Here is a 19,682-nt window from a genome sequence, read left to right as displayed (position 1 = left end):
CATTTTTCAGCCTCATTTTCAAATGCAAGAAATGTGAAGGAGCTGATAAGTCTTAAAACTTTGAGGAGAAAATAACATAATCCAAAAGGAGTGAGGGAGACAACATGCCAGCAACTGAGTAAAAATTGACTGAGAAAAAGTAAAAGCTTGGGTAAACAAGCTCACATACTCTGAAGTCCCATTTAAAGGGACATAACTGAAGTATGGTGTTTGCCTTAAAAAACCTGCACCCATGTGCTTTTTATTACAGATTAAATAATTAAATTTTTGATGGTGAACTTTTGAGTAGTAGCACTAAAACACTGTGTATATAATTCCTCATGCTTTGGTTTTGGCAAACCCATGTGGGAAGATACAAATGTCTTTTTAAAGCTACCTACTGATTTTTGTAGAGAGATGTGCCAAGACATTATGAAGTTTTAAGTGATGTATTTAAGGGATGCTTTAAGGTCTGTATCTGGGCAGCCAGGAGAGCAGATGAATGAATGTTACCACTCCTTCAGACCAAAGGCCATGTCCAGCTCTTTGTGTTCTTTCTAGCAATGGCTCACAGCCAGGTGTGAGCCTTGTCAGTTGCTTTCCATCAGAATGTGTATAATTTAAAGGGTTGGATTAAGGCAGTTTAAATAAAAGAAGTAAACAAAGGTATATTGGGAGCCATAAAATTCACTTCAGTTCTGAAAAGTGTCACTCCCTTGTGCAATATAAATTCTGTCAACCTTGAAAATTCAGCACAGCATGGGGATGATGGGTTCTGTATTCTTTTCTGCACCAACTAATAAATTAACTAAATTCCAGCAGAGATACTGTGTGCAGTCTCAGTGGTTTAAAACACTACTCCACAAAGGGACTTAGCTTATTTATACCATTAGTCTATGTGCTCTCTCATGCAAAATGCTTAAGCATCCCTTGTCATGTAGGTTAGAGTGTGAGGGTGTGTCCCTTTTCCAAGGACAGCCCCTCTTCCTGGGCCATGGGCAGGTTCTTTTCTCTCTTGTTTTTTTCTCTCTCTCTTCGTGGCCTGCACTGAGCCTTTCTCAGCTGAACAGGAGCCCAGTTTGAGCCAAGCTTATGGTGGGGCAGAATAGGGGTTGGGAAATGCAGCTTCTGCTCAGCTTCCTGAGGTACATACATCTTGTGCTTAAGAGCACATCTGTTTCTCTCTACCAGCAGACAGCTGATCTGCCACTGCCAGCCTGAACAGGAGATGGGAGAAGCAGAGGGGACCCTGTCCCCATCACTCTTGTTCTTAGTGGGGATAGCAGCTGGCAGCAGTTGCCCAAAGGATGGGCAAAGCTACACCTCTGCAGGCTGGAATGGAGGTGGCACAGGCCTCTGGGCTGAGTCCCTGCTCTGCCCCCTTGGTGGGCTGGGCTGTGCTACTGCCCCAGCTGCTGCTGGCTGGAGGGAGGAGTGGGGGCAGGACTGCCATGTTCACACAGCTTGTCAATGTGCTGCAAATTAAGTCCCACCAAGGGAGACAGGCTAGGTGTTTACAGCTGGGATGTTGGGAGGAGGGATTTTGACCAGAATGGGCCTTGAATTTGGGCTTCGCAGTTCTGGTGTGGTTCTGCTTCAGTCAGCTGTGCTCTGGATCTGGCACTGAGCACTGTTAAGCCAAGGCCACAGAAGGTTAATGGTGCTGCTAACAGTGTTATTGATGCCTGATGATGCAAAGAGAAATTGTCAGGACTTTGCAAGTTGCTTTCCCAGGAATGGAGCAATCAATGATGAGGAATGTTGTACTTATTGTAAATTCAGACTCTGCTGATACGGCAGCTTCCTTCACAAGGGTCACTGCATGCCTCCTGTTCCTGTAAATATTTCCTGTTCCATGAAGTTGCCATAGATCACCAAGAGTTGATACAAATAATTAATTTTAGAAAGGATTTAAATTTCTCATACTTTGAAGAATAAGAAGTTTTGTATACCAGCTAAGTGATCTTCTATACAAAGTGATGGAGGAGATCAGCAGATTATTTTGTGTTTGTGCTGCAATTTTCATTATTCCTCACTCCAAAGTACACTGGAACATCAAAGACTGTTGGAGGAGGATTAAATAGACCTCAGGGTCAGCCAAACCCAACCATGCTCACAGATTGGTGGTGTAAATCAATACATCAATTCATTCAGCATGAAAATCAGAGTGCTGACATTCATTTGCAACGCTTACTCTAAAGGACTGATATGTCAGTAATCTTTTATAAAACAAAAGAAGTAAAAATTACTGTATTAGATAAGAATTTCAAGGTGTTATATAATTCTAAAGCAAGCTGGAGAATACCATAATGGTGTTTTGCAAGAAATACTTTTCTGAGTACAGCTGATTTACCAGAAAAGAGGCTGTTTCCTTAGGTTTTTTCCATAACACACAATTTTCCCTATTAGAGACCTGTGCTCTGCATGCAAATCAGGAGAGAGGAGCCAAAACAAAATTACCTAGAATTAAAAGCACAGCAATTACCTTGTAACAATTACAATCTCTGTAAGCAAGCATGATGCATCCCAGCAGGTACCTGCTGTTACATCGCTTACTTCTGCTTAGTATTGAATAAAACTTGCTGCTGTCAGCCTTGGAGGGACTTCTCTCTATCCAAAGGGCTCAGCTGAGGATAGAGAAGCTGTGTGTGCTTCTACCAGAGGTTGGAAGAGCTGTCATGTCACCTGACTGCTGGGATTTTGGCCCATCAGCCTTCCACAGATCCATCTCCCTTCCCAAGATTTCATAGGTTATGTTATGAAGGCTGCACATACCCAGCTGACTTGTGCTAACAATTGTGTTCCAAAGAACATTGTGAAGGGACTGCCTCTCCTCATAAACCCTAATTTGGAGATATTTGCTAAATGCCTGGGCTATGCATTTGTCGAGGATTTATTAGCCAGGAGGCTGACTGGCTGTTGTGTGAAGTGGGAACCACTTCGTTTTCTCCCAAACTCCCAGATGTTAGAGGCTTAGAATACTCATATCCTGCTGAGGGGGTTGTTTTATACATAAGTCAGCTGGCCCTGATTTATTTTTTATCCTTCTGCCCCTGGATACCTTCAGAGATTTTAGTCTCACAGTTTCTGTGGGATTTAGTGAGCAGCTTGTCATTGCTGAAGCCTACTGCAGGATAACCACTATAATAAAATAGCTCTGGGACAGAAACTACCCTCTCATTTCCAATGCCTTGCGTTGCTTTCTCTTTGATTCCCTCCATTATCCTCAGTGACTTGAGAGATGAATGGACCATGCTTTTGATCTTGTAGATTAACTGAAGGCACAAATTTTGTAAGAGAGAAAAATCTCTTGAATCTCACGGACAAAATATTCTCAAATAAACACCTATTTTCTCTCCCCATTTTTCCCCCTCTATGATTTTAAAGGATTCTGACTGCAAGGAGCCCTGCAGGTCTGGAAGAAAGTAGGTGTATTGATGGATAGCTCTTAATCCTTTATTTGTTATGTGTTTGGCACCTGGTTTTTGGCCAGCCTAGCTGATTAACAGACTTGCTGTCACACAGCTGACCAAGAACAATGTCTCAAAAACGGAATTTAAAAAGGTGGGGAAAATGGATATTTATAAAAGTAGTTAACAGTCTTGAATCCTCCGCAATCACTTACACAGAAATATAGCATGACTAGCCTGGTCTGTCTGGGCACGTGAGAACAGGGAAAGTGGGGTATGTTTTCTTTCTTAGCTCTGCCACCATCCCCCCTGCAAGTGAAATTCAGCTTGAAATCTGATGACAATCTTAAATCTCACAAATTAAATATGACTTCCATGTACTTGCTGTCTGCAGAGGACCATTTCATCCTCCCTAGCTCTGGATAAGTATCTGAAGTCTAAATGCTTAAATATATCATGGCTCTTAGAGGTAATAGAACATGTGGCCCCTACAGTGGTCAAAACCCTGTTTCAGCAGCTGAGCTCCTTTTGCTTACATGGTGTGAAATAAGCAGCACTGCAGAGAGATGCCTCTTGCAATAGCTGGACTGAGTCTTAAATCCAGCTTCTTCCCAGGGTGGCAAGGATGAATGTCCTGCTGCTCTGCTGCAGCCCTTCCTAAGCCTTTTTGAGATAAAACAGGTATGGCATTCCTGGCAGGAGTGCAGACAGCACTGGATGGTGCAAACGAGCACTGCTTAGTCATGTGGCACAGTCACACCCTTCCAGCCACCCCACAGAGGTTTCTGCTGCTACAAAAGGCCTCTGGAGAAATTGCTGAAGGAGGTTTTGTAGCAGAGATGAGAACCAAGGGCTTCTCCCCACTTCAGGAAATCTAGCCAGTTTTCTTCACAGCTTCACAAGGAGAGATGTGGAGGAGACCTGTGCAGAAAAAAGCCCTCAGTCTGGTGGTTTGGATGCTCAGAGGGGAGGAAGAAGTCCTTGTTGCTGTTTGTTCCTGCCATGGGGAGAGTGCAAGGGACCTCCTCTCCTGTGTCTGGGACTATTGCTTCACTTGCTGACTCCTGCAAACAGCTCCAGCTCTTTCAGCTGTATGTTAAACACAATGGGTGTTGTATTTTGCAATGAATTTTATCCTGTTGGGATAAGTGACATGGACTCTTAGAAAGCTGCCCAAAAAACTGATTGGTGAAGGAATAACCTACCTGGAGAGGAAGGAGTGCACTGGGTGCTGAAACTCCTCCTCACCCAGATGGATGAACCTCAGCAGTACATATCCAAGTGTCTGGAGAATGTTAGAAGAAAATGATGAGAGGGAGGACCTTGCAGAACAAGGTGCCAGGTGAAGCAGAGTCTCATAAAATGAGATTTTATGCTTTTCATGCCTCAATTTCCCCAAATTTCAAAGAAACACACATGCTTTTTCTCATCCATCTCTTAAAATTTGCACAGCAGTGTTCTGTGCATTTTGCCTTCTCCAGCTGAATTCTGCTGGAAGCCACGAGTGGTCAGTGGTGGAAATTTTAATTACTGGAAGCTTATTTTATAAGCCACAGGGAGCCAGACAGAGACAATTCCATAACCCTAAATTATAAATAATGTATTATCTAATAGAGAGGCTGAAGTCCCTTTAGGCTTGCAAATCAGCCAGTTAATAACTTTTTGGCTTAGATGTACTGAACACTGTAATAACCTGATGTCGTTTTGAACACAGCAATTAAGTATTCAGTTTACAAGACAAATTGAGTCTCATTAGAGTCAATCAGGGAGAATTACACAAACTTAAATTGCAGCTATTTATCACAGTTTCTCAGAAGAAAATTTTATTAGCTATTTTGAAAGAAAAAGCTGCTGCTTTGTTATTCTGTAAAAGTACTGCCTTCCTTATAAAGAGCTTCTAATGATCTCCTGTTCCAATCCTAATGTTTTTTGGTAATCTGACTGCACCATGTCATTATAGATCACTGTGAAATTAGAAAGTGAGTGTGACAAGTAGATCACACTGGCAATTTCTTAGCAATTTATTTTAAGGTTTTGCCATTGTGATGGCTAGAAGGAGGCAAAACTTTATTTTAGATAATGCAATAGGAACTGACTCAGAAACCAGTGACTTCCAGTACCCTGGACAGAACAAAACCAAATAACCAAATAAACAAAGAAAACACCAACAACTCAGAAAAAGAAATAGTGAGAATTTATATACTTAGTTCACCATGTTTGCTTAAATTAGAAAATGTTGGGAATTTTCTAGTAATTTAGAACCCAGTAACATAAGTTATTCAAAGACCACTTAGTTAAATACACAACATAGATATTCAATTATTTATGATAGCAATTTTTAATTATTTTAATACCACCCATCTCTGTAAGCTTTGTACTATATTTATCTTTTTTACAAGATTGACTAAGCTGTAATAAAGCTGCCAAAAGCCAATTACCAATTGGGGTAATACTAATACTTTGGAGCAGAGGAATCAGAATAAAAGTATTTCCATTTAGCCAAGGATTTCAGATGAAATATTAAGTAGCATCATGGCTAAATTTACAGAAAAAAGAAACCAGGCTGAGGCTGCTTTTCAGAAGCTTTCTTAACGTATTTTTCCCCCTCAATTGCTTTACAACACAGGAGCCCAATGCTATTGGCTCCACCTATAGCACTTGGGAGTCTTATTGCATTAAGGCTAATTTTTATTATCAGTTGAATAAATCACAGAAAGATTCTGTTCATTCCTAACCTTGGCATCATTATGAATGCCTGACAATAAAGCTCCTGTTTCATCTCTCTGCTTTCAGTAACAGCATGTTTCTCTTCTAGGTTATTTGGCATCATTCAAGTTTAGGCTGAAAGGTTGTGTTCTTTGTGAAGATGTAATTTACATGAACATTTCTTGAAATGTCACAGTCAACTTCAGTTTCATTGAAGAACATTGGTATTATAGACAACTGGAATTTGCATTCAAGTAACAGAGCAGAAAGGTTTGCAGAGAAAACAATCTAAAATGAAGTAATTTTACCTTAGAAAAGTAGTTATCTTCCATAGGAAGTTTTGTCTTCATTTTCTTTATTCCACACAGAGAATTATATGTAAAGACTCTGAGATAGAGAACATGCTATGATGCAGCCTGACTGCACCAGACAGTTTATTACAAAATTTTATTCCAGACTTTATGTATTTTCTGGAATTAGCTACCATGTAAGCCTGCTCTCAGAAGCATTTCAGGGTAGTTTATAGAACAGAAAAAATTATAAAAACTATTATAAAAAAAATTAAAAACCAAAACCAGTTGGTGTTATTTTTACGAGACAATAAGCAATTCCAGATTCTGCTAGTTGTGACTTTTTGGGAAACATTTTACTTTTGATAAATCTTTTCCAGTTTGTCAAGTGAAAAGTGGAATTTGGTTAGAAGAGGAGACTCCCAATCCACCTAACATACTGGATGTGTCCAGGTTGGCCAAATAGATGATTTGTTCCAGGATGCATCCAGAATATTTCAGAATCTCAGTTATCCATACTGTGGTCATTGGCTGCATTTCTGTCCCAGGAGAACACTTTTCAAGCCAACCACTTTCTACAGGTCTGACTTTTATTTCCCAGTGAGCCTTTTTAGACTTCAGCAACCACCAAAAAATATCCCTAATGCAGCCAAGATACTTGCAGCCCCAAGAATATCACAGTACACAGCTGTGCATTGTTCTGTTGTAGCAGGATCAAAGCATTAGCATTTCAGACAATTCAGTTCCAAAATTCTGAGACTACTTGTACTTGTAATCTGAATTTCTGCCTTGTTTACATTACCCTTCCTAGTCTGGATTTTACAGAAGAGGGAAAGAAACCAAAGGACCAAGTGACTTGCTGCAGATAACAGAGAAGTAAAATCAGCCATGACCAGAACCTCATTTAGTGCTGCCTGTATTAGCTTAAATTAGATTTGCAGCATTATTTGCTCTGTTTTATTACACAGTATTGTTAGAGATTTGGCAGAGGATTTGTTTATGTGACAGAGAGCAGAATTATAAATAGCAATGTTTTGTTCCTACAGGTGCTGTTTCACAAATAAAATGACTGCAGGAGAAACAGAGTCTGAAAGTAATGTGCCACATATCTGCTTTCAAAATGTACTAATTTATAACAACAAGGCAGGTCAGCATGCATTTTCAAACAGTTCTTATAAGACTTCCAATTCCCCCAGACAACTTGCATTGCCCATGTGGAGATGAATCATTGCTGTCCTTGAAAACCTTGTACGTCGGAGCTGGTGGGAAGCTGTGCTGCCAGTCATCCCAAAGGGCTTCTTTCTGTGAAGGACCCACCAACTAAGAACACTGGCCCCTTAGAAAGCTTTCCTGGTTCACAAGTTTTCCTATTTAGCAAGCAAAACAGCCTCTTTTATCAAGTTCTCCCCAAGACTCAGATGCTCCCTGCAGCCTCTGTCTGCAAAGCCTGATGCACGTCGGCCTTTTTCCCTAAAGCTTTGTTAGAGGTGTGAGATTTTCTTTGAAATAAATTCTGCAATTGGAGAGCTGCTGTGAGGCAGTACTTTGAGAGTTGGAGGGACTGGTCTTCTTGGTGGATGTTTTACTCCTGGTTCTAGGTCTCTTGAGTGTTAGAGACAGTGTTAGAGTGTTAGAGTTTAGGTGGCAGACTCACAGGGATTTATCCAGTCAGTTACATCTGGAGAGAAAGAAGTAGAAAGAAGAACTGTAGAAAATTTTAATTGCTATTTGCTTACTTTGTGAAGCAGGCATGACTGCAATTAATAGGCTGGGCCAAATGTAAAGTAGTTAATTGACTCCACTGGTGTTCTGTGGTGGAATTTGTATCTATTGATCGAGAACAGAACCAAGCAGAACAGGAGACAAAAGAGGAAAATTGTCTCTGTTAAAACTGTTTGGAGAGTGCTGTCTGAGAGGTCTAGTAATTAGATGTACATCTAAGTGGGGGCAGCTGTTTGCCTGGTAATGCTTTTAACTGTGTGACTTAGCTACTTGGTCATGTTATGTGGCAAGATAATACACTCACAGAAATCCTTTAAATTGCTTTATGTAGGAAACTTCTAGTCAACCATGTCACATAGTGTCTCAAGGCAAATTTCAGCAAAGCTTTAAATAACATTTTGCAAATTACTTAGGATGTCATAAACAACAATTTTCTGGTTTTAATGATACTGAGAAATCATAATTATTCAAGTAAGCCTTTGCCTCTCTGGTGGTAACTGACAGGTGATTGAGACACTCTTTGAAAATACTGTCTCATATACTACTCAACATGAATAATATTTTTTTTCTTTCAGCAATATATTGAGGAGCTGTGTTATTGCTCATAATAGGACTTGTGATATTAGAGTGGAAATTGTACCAGTAATTACTCAGGTCAGAATATCCTGACATGAGAAAATAACATTTCTCAAACCGCAATTAACTGAACTGAATGATGATTCAGAGCAGGGTACAGGATATTATTGGTGACCTATAGAAATTAAAAATGTATCATTATTTCTAGAACATTTAAGCCATCAAATACTCAAGCAGTAGAAACATTTATGATTATTTCCAATAGGAGCAGTAAAAGGAAGTATTTAAAACAACAGGTTTTAAATATGAGGTAGACCTTAGGGGTTTCAAAAACAGCAAAAACAGCAAAATTCTAAGATAAAACTACTTTTGTGGAACCATTTAAAACCTGAGATAATGCAAATTCACTATTAACATAGCTACAGCAAATATAATTTTTCCACATTACACAACACACAGATCAGCAATCATTATGATGTTAAAATCAAAGAATAAATTAGAGATAATAACTTCATGTGTATCTACTTAATTGAATAAGGTGCCTAAGAACATGTATCCTAACACTAAGCATTGCAGAATTGTTGTGGAAACCATTGCAAAATGACATGCACATGTAGCAAAATGTTACTAAAAAAACCCAAGCAAAAACCCTCAACAAAAGCATTAAGAGTAATACTTTTTAATAAGCTCTGGGGAAATGACACAAACCCAATTTCTGAAAAACTGCCCTTATTTGGAAAAGGGCTGGATTTCATGCTTCAGTGTATCAAAGCAATTAACTAAACTAGGCAGAACAAAATGTGTCCAGGAATTTTATAATTGGGCCTATGCCATCTGCAAAGTAGTTCTGGTCCCTGTGAAACTTTCTCCTCCTACAGCTTTATGGGCTAGAAATGGTATATGTAGCACATATTGGTTCCTAGCATCAAGTTTTTATCAATGTAATTCCAGATTTGTTTTCATAGAAGTGCACAAACTGCTGAAACATTTGAAGGTTGTTTGACCAGTCCTGTTCAGCTGCAAATCTACAAATCTTTACATACAGGACTGGTTTACTAGTGAGCTTTGACTTCTATTTTTCCACTCCTAAATGTGAGGAGTGAAACCAGCTCAGGTTGTACAGGTGACTCCTGAGGTCACTTCATGAGTCCATTAAATGCAGAAGGTTACCACAAGGGCTAATGATTGTCTTGATAAAAGTATAATCCTTGAAGCATCTCAGCAAGAACAAAAGTTTCCTTTGATTTTGAAATGGTTGGCACAGGATATTAGGTACAATAGGAAGGGAGTGGAACATGAGCTTCTCATTGCATCAGTAGAGCTTCAAGAAAGATCATTGAGACATTATGAATCTGTACCTAAAAGGATTTCTAGAAGCAGTGATTCATACATCAGAACAGTCCCTCCAGCACATACATGAGTCTCTATTCCTATTTTAAAAACTTCTGAAGTGTAAAAAGGTTTTTTCAACAAATCTGATTTATGCTAATATATTGCAGCATTTGAGGAAATCTATGCAAGATATAGACTTGTCTACATAGGAAAAAATATTTCTGATTGCAGTGTGTTGAGTATGTATGAAACGAAGCAAACCATGAAAACATAGTGCATTTTCCTTGCTGTATTTCTGTCTGACACTGAAAATGTAGATCATGTGATAAAGGTACTTCTGACCTGCACTTTCAAGTTCTATTTTTAGAATCCTCAGGCAATAATTAAATTCAAAAACTTTTGAGGATCCCTTTGTTGTATCCTTATGATACTAGGAAAGGTCTAAGAAAGTTTGAGCATGTGTAAAACCAGTCTCAATCCTAACTGGACACTGATTTCAGACTGGATTACAATGATTTACATAGCAGTTGGGAATGAACAGTGGATTGAAGAGTCCTTCTTTACTGGACAGAAATTCCTGCTTGCTCCTGGTGGCTAACCTCATTTTACAACCTTCTGATTGTAATATGCTCTGATCCTGATGGTCTTACTTGGATTTAAAGCTCATTTTCAAAGTCAAGATAGATGGGATGTAAACTGGTTTTCACTGTTATGTAATACTGTGTGCTACTGTTCTGTGAGATTAGGGATGTTAAACTGACATTTAAATTGTGACTACTTTGGTAAGAAGCCTGAAGATGTGAGACAGAGTTACACCTTTGATGCAGAGATGTGGAAAAATACTCCAGCTAATGTTGAGTGAAAGCCATAGGATCCCAATGGCTTCAAAAAGTACAAATACCCTTAGAAATTTGGATATAGGGAAATTGTGCAAAAAAAGCAACACAAATACTAAAAAAATCCCCAATGAGGCGACACTTTGTTTTAGTTAAGGGGTTAAACACTCACTTGAAATGTAGGGATCCTTTATTTAGCTCCATTTTTTGCCCAAGAGGACTCACATTTCCCACCACTCATGAAAGTCCCTCACCTGACAGAACAGTCCAGTTTGGATTGCATCTACTGTTTTTATTGCTCTTTCCTTTTGCACAAATCAGCACTCTGCTGACAGGACTGGGTCTCGGGACTCCTATCCATCTGCTGAACTTTTGAGACACTACACACAGTCATTAATTGCCACTTCTCTTATCTTGGTGAAATTTCAGATGTTTTATGAAAGGCTAGGCAGCTTTTCAGCAGGACTGAGGTGATTCTCCATCCAGAAAATAACAATTAAGGACACGTGGAGTGGAGAGTGGGAAGAATGGGTTAAAGTGTCTCCAGGGCAAAAAAGTGTCAATGAAACTTCAGCACTGAAAAGGAAATGCAAATTCTGCAATGCATTTCTGTCTGTTTGCTTCCTAGAAAACATTTTAATATAAAAGAATACAGTATGGGGTAGAAAAGTACTGGGGGTAAGCTCTGTATATATACTCAGAAGTACATGCCAATTAATCTGGATGCTCATAATTTTGTAATTATTTTGTTATAGGTGAACACAATTTTTCTGTCTTCCTGTGTCCTTGTTGGCTTGTTTGTTTACTTGTTTTAATCTTACAATGGATGTCATTCTGCTATGCAAATAATTTAGAATCCAATTCCTCTTCACTGACCTTGATAACTGCCTTCAGAAAAAAAACTTCACAATGCTTTCTAGTTGAGAGGATGGAAAGAAATTCAATGCATTTATTGAGAATTTCCACAGCAATGGGCTGCATGGCCTAGGCACTGTGCACTTGTCACACGAGGTATCAGACAGCCCACACCTGGCAGCCACCTGAGGAGCACGAGGGTGGCAGCAGGTTGGTGTGGTGTCCTTTGAGGTGCCAGCTCGATGTGCACAGCCCATAGAAGCAGAAAATTGGAGCTCATTCCAGTGAAAGGCTGTATCCCAAAGGGATCAGCTCAGTCTGCTGTTGGAGAAGGCAAGGGGATATTCTCTGTGGAGAAGAGTTGGTTGAATATGGAGCTCCAGCAAGGAGGTGCACAGGACTTTTGTCAGCATTATAAAGGCCCAAAAAGTCCTTACCAGTGGCACTCATGGGATGGTCCAGGTTAGCTGAACAGATGAACATTCAGGGTTAATTCCCAACTTCAGCCTCCAAAAATCAGCTGAAGGCAATCATTCTGTGTAGGAGTTAATTGAACCCTGAAGACCCAGATAGGCACGACAAAGCTAGAGAGTGGGGAAATACTAGACCTCGGAGAGAATGAACATGAGTATGGATATGTTAAGTGAAGTTGGAAATGAGGGAGGAATTATCCCTTCCATTTTGTTTTATTGCTTATTGAGTACAGATGAAAATGTGGGGGACTTTTACCACCCTGTTCCAGATTTGAATTGACTTGAGAGACTGTGCAATCAGCTTGAGAGACTGTGCAATCTGTTGCTGCTCTTTCTGCTGCTACCTCAGTCTTATATAAGTCTGCTAAAGTTTGAAAAGCAAATTGCAGCTCTAGTGGGTAACAGCAGCCAAGAGCCCTGTATGTCTGTTTGAAAGGCTCTAATAAGGCCAAGGGAGCTTTGTTTTGAAAATTAGCAGCATGACTGCTCTTGCAGAGCTCTCTTTGCAAGGAGAGTTGTGTCTCATTTGCAAATCTAAGACTGGTTTGCCTCTGGTCAGCATTGCTCTGCGCTCTCTGGCTGAGTACTGCTGTGGAATGCCTGCAACCCCGGTTTGATTTTTGTCCCTTTTAAAGTCCTTGGTCAGCTGGTGGTCAGGCTCATTCAGCCACCTGTGTGTGAGGCCCTGAAACTTCTTTGGAAGCTGCTTTAAAAGTAACTCATGGTGATAAATCCTGCTATTCTTGTGGAACAACTGCTCTTTTTTTCTAATACAAATAAGCTTTTATTGATTACTATTCATACACTGATTTTGGCAAGCTTTTGATTTTCATGCCTTGCTCCATAAATTGGGCATTAAATTCTTTTGAGAAATACAAAAGAAAGTTAGGAACATATAATGGTTCTTGAAGCAGAACATAGAAATCATAACATATAAGGGAATATCAAATATAAGTGAAATGAAAAATTCTACTTCAGGCTTAATTTTATTTACAGACAAGAAAAACATTCATTTTGGAACAGAATAATATACTATACTTGTTTCAGAGCTTTTCCCTTGATGGAAAGATAGCAAATGGATGATAAAAGAAGACCCAGGAAATCCGTATCTTGAAACATCAGGGTCTTTCTAGCTGTGATTTATGCTGTTGTACCCTCCTTCTCTTACTCATTTTTTCTAGCAACAAAACCCCACTGCAAGTAAGTTGCCACAATTTAATACACATCTGAATCAAAATATCAGTCAGCCAGTGCTGATCTGACTGACAGCCCCATGTCAGATGTGAGACCACAGGGCTCTCTGCATTTCCTCCACTACAAACACTCTGTGCCTTGCTCAGGGCAGAACGTGTCTGCCCCACAACAAGAGGTCAAGAACAGAAACTGTTCCCTTCTTGCCAGAAAGCCATTCCTGCAGGGTCCTCCAAGCGCCAACAGGAGTGCTGTTCTTTCCTTCTGGAGCCTAGGAGCAGGTGGCTCTCCTCCAGGTGGCCCTCACCCAGGTGAGCCTTGTTACATGAAGGAGGGGCTTTAAATTAGTGCAGGCTGGGTGTACAAACCTCTTCTCTACCTTTGTGGCCCTGGGGTTTTCTGTAGTCTGTGTTTCTGTTGCTATATTCTGGGGAAGCAGCATTATCTGGATGGTGAATATGGAAGTACACTATTCCTGTGGGCTCCTAGAGCTATGGTACTACTGCACCTGCACCTGTGAAGGTAGGAAGGTGGCCTTGGGTAGCACCATTTCCTTACTGCTTCTCAGGAGGGGGAAAAAGGGCACCTAGAGAGAGGCTGCTAGCACATGCCTTCCTGACTTACTCTTCTTGAAAAGTGATAAGTGTTATGGAACGTGTATAGGCAGGCTTGTTGTTTCTGTCTGGGCTTTCCTGCTGTGCTTTGCGCAGTGCGGCAGAACAGGCTCACCTGGGGACACCCCATCCCAGCCTTGTGTGTTTCTGCCCTGCCAGTATGTGGGAATTCTGGTTTGTGTGTGTAACTCATCTCAGTGATGCTGCTGTGGAAAGCGCTTGCTTGAGCTCTAATGTCTATTTTGGAAAGAGTTGCCGTGTTACATCTGGTGTCTCTCTGCTAGTGGGCACCAGAAGTGTTAAATGGTTTGGTCCCTTGTGCAGCTTGATTTTAACTTGCCCATCGAGCTGCTTTTTTTGGCCTTTTTAAAATCTTCCTGAAAGGGATATGAAATGTGAGTTCTGTGGGGGTGGTATACAGCTGTGCTGTGTAGCCTGGCTCTCTGCTCAGTCTCACAGCATTAGAGGATTTTAGCTCTGGTCTATTGCTTTCTGTCCCCAGCTCTCCCCTGTGCCCTTGCTAATGGCAACTGCCATGATGAGGGGGAATTTTTTCTGGAATTGCACAGTTGATAGATGCTGGCTGGGCTAGAACCAAAAGACCTTTAATCATCACCCATAATATACTTCATTTCTTGAGCTCAGATATTCAAATCTGAATCTCAGTTATCTCATACTTGTCTAGAAAAATAAGCGGCTACAGTGGTATTCATTTGGAAAAAGTAATGAAAATACAGCATGTCACATGCTTAAAATAGCAAACTAAAAAACTGTTACTTCTGGCTGCTTAAAATTCAAAACACTGGAGAAATTAACTCAGTTTGGGGTATGATTTCTTTTTTACCAGAATTGGATATCAAGCACCTGCAGAGTCAATCTCACCTTCAAGCTAAAGTAATCTTTAAAAAGACAAATGTGAACTGGCTGAAAGGGAAAAAAATCATACTATTTAGTTTTGGATTAGAAATTCTTGGTTTCTGATTTAATTTATGTGTATGCTTTCTGAAATCTTTATTGATTTGAATGTTCTGTTTGAGACATAATAATTCCTTTTGATACTAAAGACACTCGATGTTGCAAAGTTCCTGTAATAATGGAGGATTGGTGCTGTTTATGTTGAATAGACTTTGTTAGTTTCCAAACTGTAGGTTAGATACCTTAAAGAAGAATTTATGAGGCTGAAGTGTGTCAGCTTCAGTTGGTGCTGCATTCACTCCTGCTCTTAGTGTGTGAGATCATGATTTACTGAGTGAAAACCTAGCAGCATGCACAAGCTTTCAAAATTAATTGTAAGTGTCCTGATCCTGTCCTCTGTTCAAGGTTGTGGCTTCCTCAGGCTCTGTGGGAATCTTATAAATGGAGATGTTTCTCCATTTTTTCTTCTAATATCTTTGCAGTTGCTGAAAATCTCACATCTATGTACAGATTTGATAAGTATTTTGTCTGAGTAGACATACTGAAATAATAAAGTCCATTTTTCTTGATATTTATCCATTTTTTTATTCAATATTAGGGAAAAAAGCTAATTTAGGAAGGCTTTAATTCAGTTATTCCATGTGTTTAAGCATATCTTTAGCAGGATCTGAACTGAAAGTCTGCCTACAAATGAACTAGTGGCTTTGTCCTCGGTCACCTGAAGTGTCTGTGTTGCAGCTATTGGGTAGCTTACTGTGAGATTTTCTATGATGTGTAATCTTACACCACATTAAAGTTACTCTTACTGAGTTATGCTTGAAATATTGCTTAGAGTCCTCTCTCTGTATTTTTAGGCAATCTTAATGTATTTCCTGTCACAATGCTTCCTTATCTGTTACAGAAAGAAAATTATGGAAGTAAGCTTTTTAGTTGTAACTTTTTTTTTTTTTAATTTTGAGAGTTTTACAAAAAAAAAAAGTTCCTGAGCATTCTGTCACTAGAATACTGTTCTAGAGCTAAAATAATAATTTCATTATGTACTAGAGTTGACAATTTGCTTGGACTTCTAAATATAACCACTGACAGAAACAGTGACCTGTATGAAAGTAGCCTGTTTAGTCAATGAAAGTTAAAGAAGGCCTAAATTTATTTCTTGAGGACAATTCCCCCTTTGCAGGCTGGAGTAGGACAGGTGCTCTTGCCCTGTTCAGTGCAGCCACGTACACCCTAGTGAGGTTCTAGTAGCAGTGCAGCCCTGTTACCTCTGCCTGTTGGTGTTTCTGACGCTTCTGCACGTTCCAATTGAGGCACCAAAGCTGTTCTTGCTCCTTTCAGTGAGGAGCTGTTTGAGGAGTTGGAGAGACCAGGTCTCAGCTACCATCTTTTTGCTGAGTGCCCCACTCCCATGGCATTGAGGTGACACATGGAGGGATAGAATGTAAGAGAATACTGCAGAAGGCAGTCTCACCCCTGAGGAGTTGCAGCTGCACTAATCACCAAAGCTTAGGAACGGGCCTGCCCTTAACAGGCCACAGCTGTGTCCAATAAGGATGAGTGCTACAAAAGAGTGGGTTAGCTGGTGGAGAAGGGAGTTAGAGTTTGTTGGCTGTGCTGTGGAGGGAGTTGTTGTTTGTTGATTGCTTTGTGAAGAAGAAATCAATGCTGTGAGGAGCTGTACATGAGAAATCACTGAGAAGGTATGGGACTTTTGCAATAAGATCACAACATGGCAGGGAAGAGTTTTTCCTTGGTTTTTTGGGGAGGGAAGAAGGGTACATAGGTGCAGGGATTGAGAGACACAGACTATGCTGTGCAAGCAAAACCAGTTTATTACACTAGTCACCAGTATTTGTAGTTCCCTAGATTCCACACAAAATTTTCCACTGAGACCCTTTTGCCCTGTTCTCTTAGTAGCGCAATCTCTTTGGTTACAAAGTCCCTGTTACATTCTTTTGTGCCAGCAATGTCCTTGTTCCATCTTCTCTCATCAGAATGGTCAGAGTGACCAGACATGATTTCTTCACTTTTGTTCTTGCCTTGAGTTTATCTCTCCCATGGCTTCCACTGTACCAGGGCCAAGAGGTTGGTGGTGTGACCCAGCTCAGCCTCTGTAACTCTCTGATCTTCCACACATTGGGGTGGTGTTATCTCTGGATGCAGTGAGTGCAGCAGGTTAAATGAAGTGTCAAATGTTCTCCCCCATCATCCTGAGTTGCTGTATTGCCTCCAAATCAGTTTTCCTGGCCCTGAGTTGAGGACAATGCGACTGTCCTTCTCCTTTCCCATCCCCTCATTTTGTGCTAAGTGCTCAAGCTGTGCTGCAGCTGCTGAGAAGCCTTGATCCAGCCTGGCTGGAGCTGTTTGTGTTCAGCTCCCCAGCCTCTGACACAAGAGGCTGTGTGCAGCAGGCAAGTGGAAGCCTCTTTGTTCAGCCAAGGTGCTGCTGCTGCAGTAGGAGCTGGCAGAGATGGGAATGTGTCCTTGGAAATCTCTGCTCTAGGACACGTGAGCTTCTCCTTGAAGAGCTATCTACAGTGCATTGTGGAGAAAACAGTCTCTTCTGTGCTTGTAAAATGACAATATGAAGTCAAAACAGTGTAACCTTGCCCAGCAGGAAAGCTTTTGTTACAGGTCATCTTTGTTGAACATTTTTTAACTAGTGTTTACCAGAGTATTATGGAGAATTACAGCCTCAATGAAGAATATCCCAGAAGTTTGCACAGGGAATTGCTGTGTAGAACATTACTTGAGCAAATGTTTCTGATGGTCAGCATCTTTGCCACAGGAATCCTTACAATTTTTTTAAAATTAGGTACAGGATATAGCAGGTAAGGCTACTCTGTGTTTGGCAGCTCAGCTCTGAGAGGGGTTAATGCCTTGCATGGTAAGGAAACTAACAGGCTTTGGATTTCAAGCAAACTGTCAGCAAATCAGAGCAGGCCTCCTAGCCGTGCAGGCTTGCAGTGCAAACATGATGCAGGTGCTCAAACGGCTGGTGGAAAAAACAGTCATCACCTGTCTCAGTGTAGGTGGCACCCAGGTGGATTGTGGAACTTGGCTGATGCCATGTGATGCTGCTGGGTGCTGCTCCCAGTGTTCTGCACTGGCTCAGCAGCCCCAGGGCACTCAGACTGTTGAAGCCAGACCCAATATTATACTTCAACTAAACTGATGGGTCAGTGCAGGAACAGAGTGAGGGCTTTGCTGTTCTAGCCAATTATCCCTGCTGGGGGCATCAGCTAAGCCATGTCTGTACGGAAGGAGGCTGACCTGCTGCAGATATCTGAACTAGGTTTTCTGTTCTCCAAGTTAATTCCTGCAGTATTTAACGATACCGTAATGTTAAGAACTGATTAATGTAGGATGTGCTCAGTAGCTGCAGCCTTAATGCAGATAACTAACAAATGTGAAAAGTGGTTGTTTTTCTACAGCTCCTAATAGCCCTCATCCCTGTTTGGAGAGGCACTGGGATGGCTTGTAATAGCTCTGTTGCCCCCTTTAAGCTGAAGGAGTCTAATTACTCTTGCTGCTCTCTAAGCATATTGATTTTAATGTTCAGTCTAGACCTTCTCATTAAATACAAATGGTGAAGCCAGACCATTGTAAAGGTTAGGAATTAAGCTGGCTTCCTCTCCTGTTTTGAGCATTTCTTATTTCAGGGGACTCAGCAGACATGATTTTAATTCGAAAATGTTAAGTTATGAGCTTTGCAGGGCACAGATGCACACTGCTCTGATACTGAATGCCTTATCTGCCACTGTTTGCTCTTGTGCTTCTCAGGCATGCACTTCTCAACTAAACAGTAAATTGTTTTAGCAGCACCAGGGATGCCTCTCCTACTGTAGTAAACACTATTTCCCCTGTGTGTGGCACAATTAGCAGTGTGTAGATACTGTTTTGTGTTTCTCTCAGGTTCTGCACAAACGACGGTAGGCTATCCAAATGCTGAGCTTGAAGTACTTAATGCTGAGACACTGAATAAATAAGCTGAGGAGAAATGTATTCATCTTGTTTAGGAAGGAGCTTAAAGGATTTCAACACCTGCTCTCATAGAGAAAAAGTAATGTGAGGGATTTTGCTTTCAACCAGAAAGCGCAGCTTTTTGTAACTTTAGTACAAAACCAAAGAAAAGTATAGGCAAGTTAGACTTCCCTCCATCAAAGAATCTGTATCGATCCTGTTTAAAACCTGCCCTACCTTTATTAGTTACTTCTAACATTTGACACTTACCCATTTGCCACAGATTTCATCCATCTAACACAAACTTGGCTATACAGATGGCAGGAAAATAGTCATGCCTAGTGTGTTTCCTTCACGTTTGGGATGGTGCAGTGAAAGTCCCATATGAGCCTACAAGACCATGCTCTCTATATCCCTGCCATAAAGTTGCATTTTATGGTAAACTAGTGCAGCAGCTGATGGGTATATCATCATGATGGATACACATGATGACAATGGTCTGTGTGGATCTAACACCATCCCTGGGACATGCTCAGGCCTCTCCTTTTGCTGCTGAGGTTCTGCTTGTGCATGGTCTGTGTATGTCACCTTCTGCCACTGTGTGTGGCTAGTGTTTTTGTCATCATGGGGTGCCAAATCCTTTAGCTGAAGGGTCTCTATCAACAGGACTTCTAGAGTGATTTCCTCCAGTTTATGCCAACCATTTACTCTCAAGTGAGGTATTTTGAAGTATTCTTTCAATGTGCCTTGGTATTTTTATGCTTAAGACAATAGGAGGAATTTTTTCACAGAAAGGGCAATTAAGCATCCTTCCCCATGTACT

This window comes from Melozone crissalis, unplaced genomic scaffold, assembly GCF_028551555.1.
Source record: "Melozone crissalis strain CALT ecotype California unplaced genomic scaffold, PUWL_Pcris_2 ptg000027l_1, whole genome shotgun sequence".
Taxonomy (NCBI): Eukaryota; Metazoa; Chordata; class Aves; order Passeriformes; family Passerellidae; genus Melozone; species Melozone crissalis.
Note: the sequence above shows the minus strand (reverse complement) of the source record.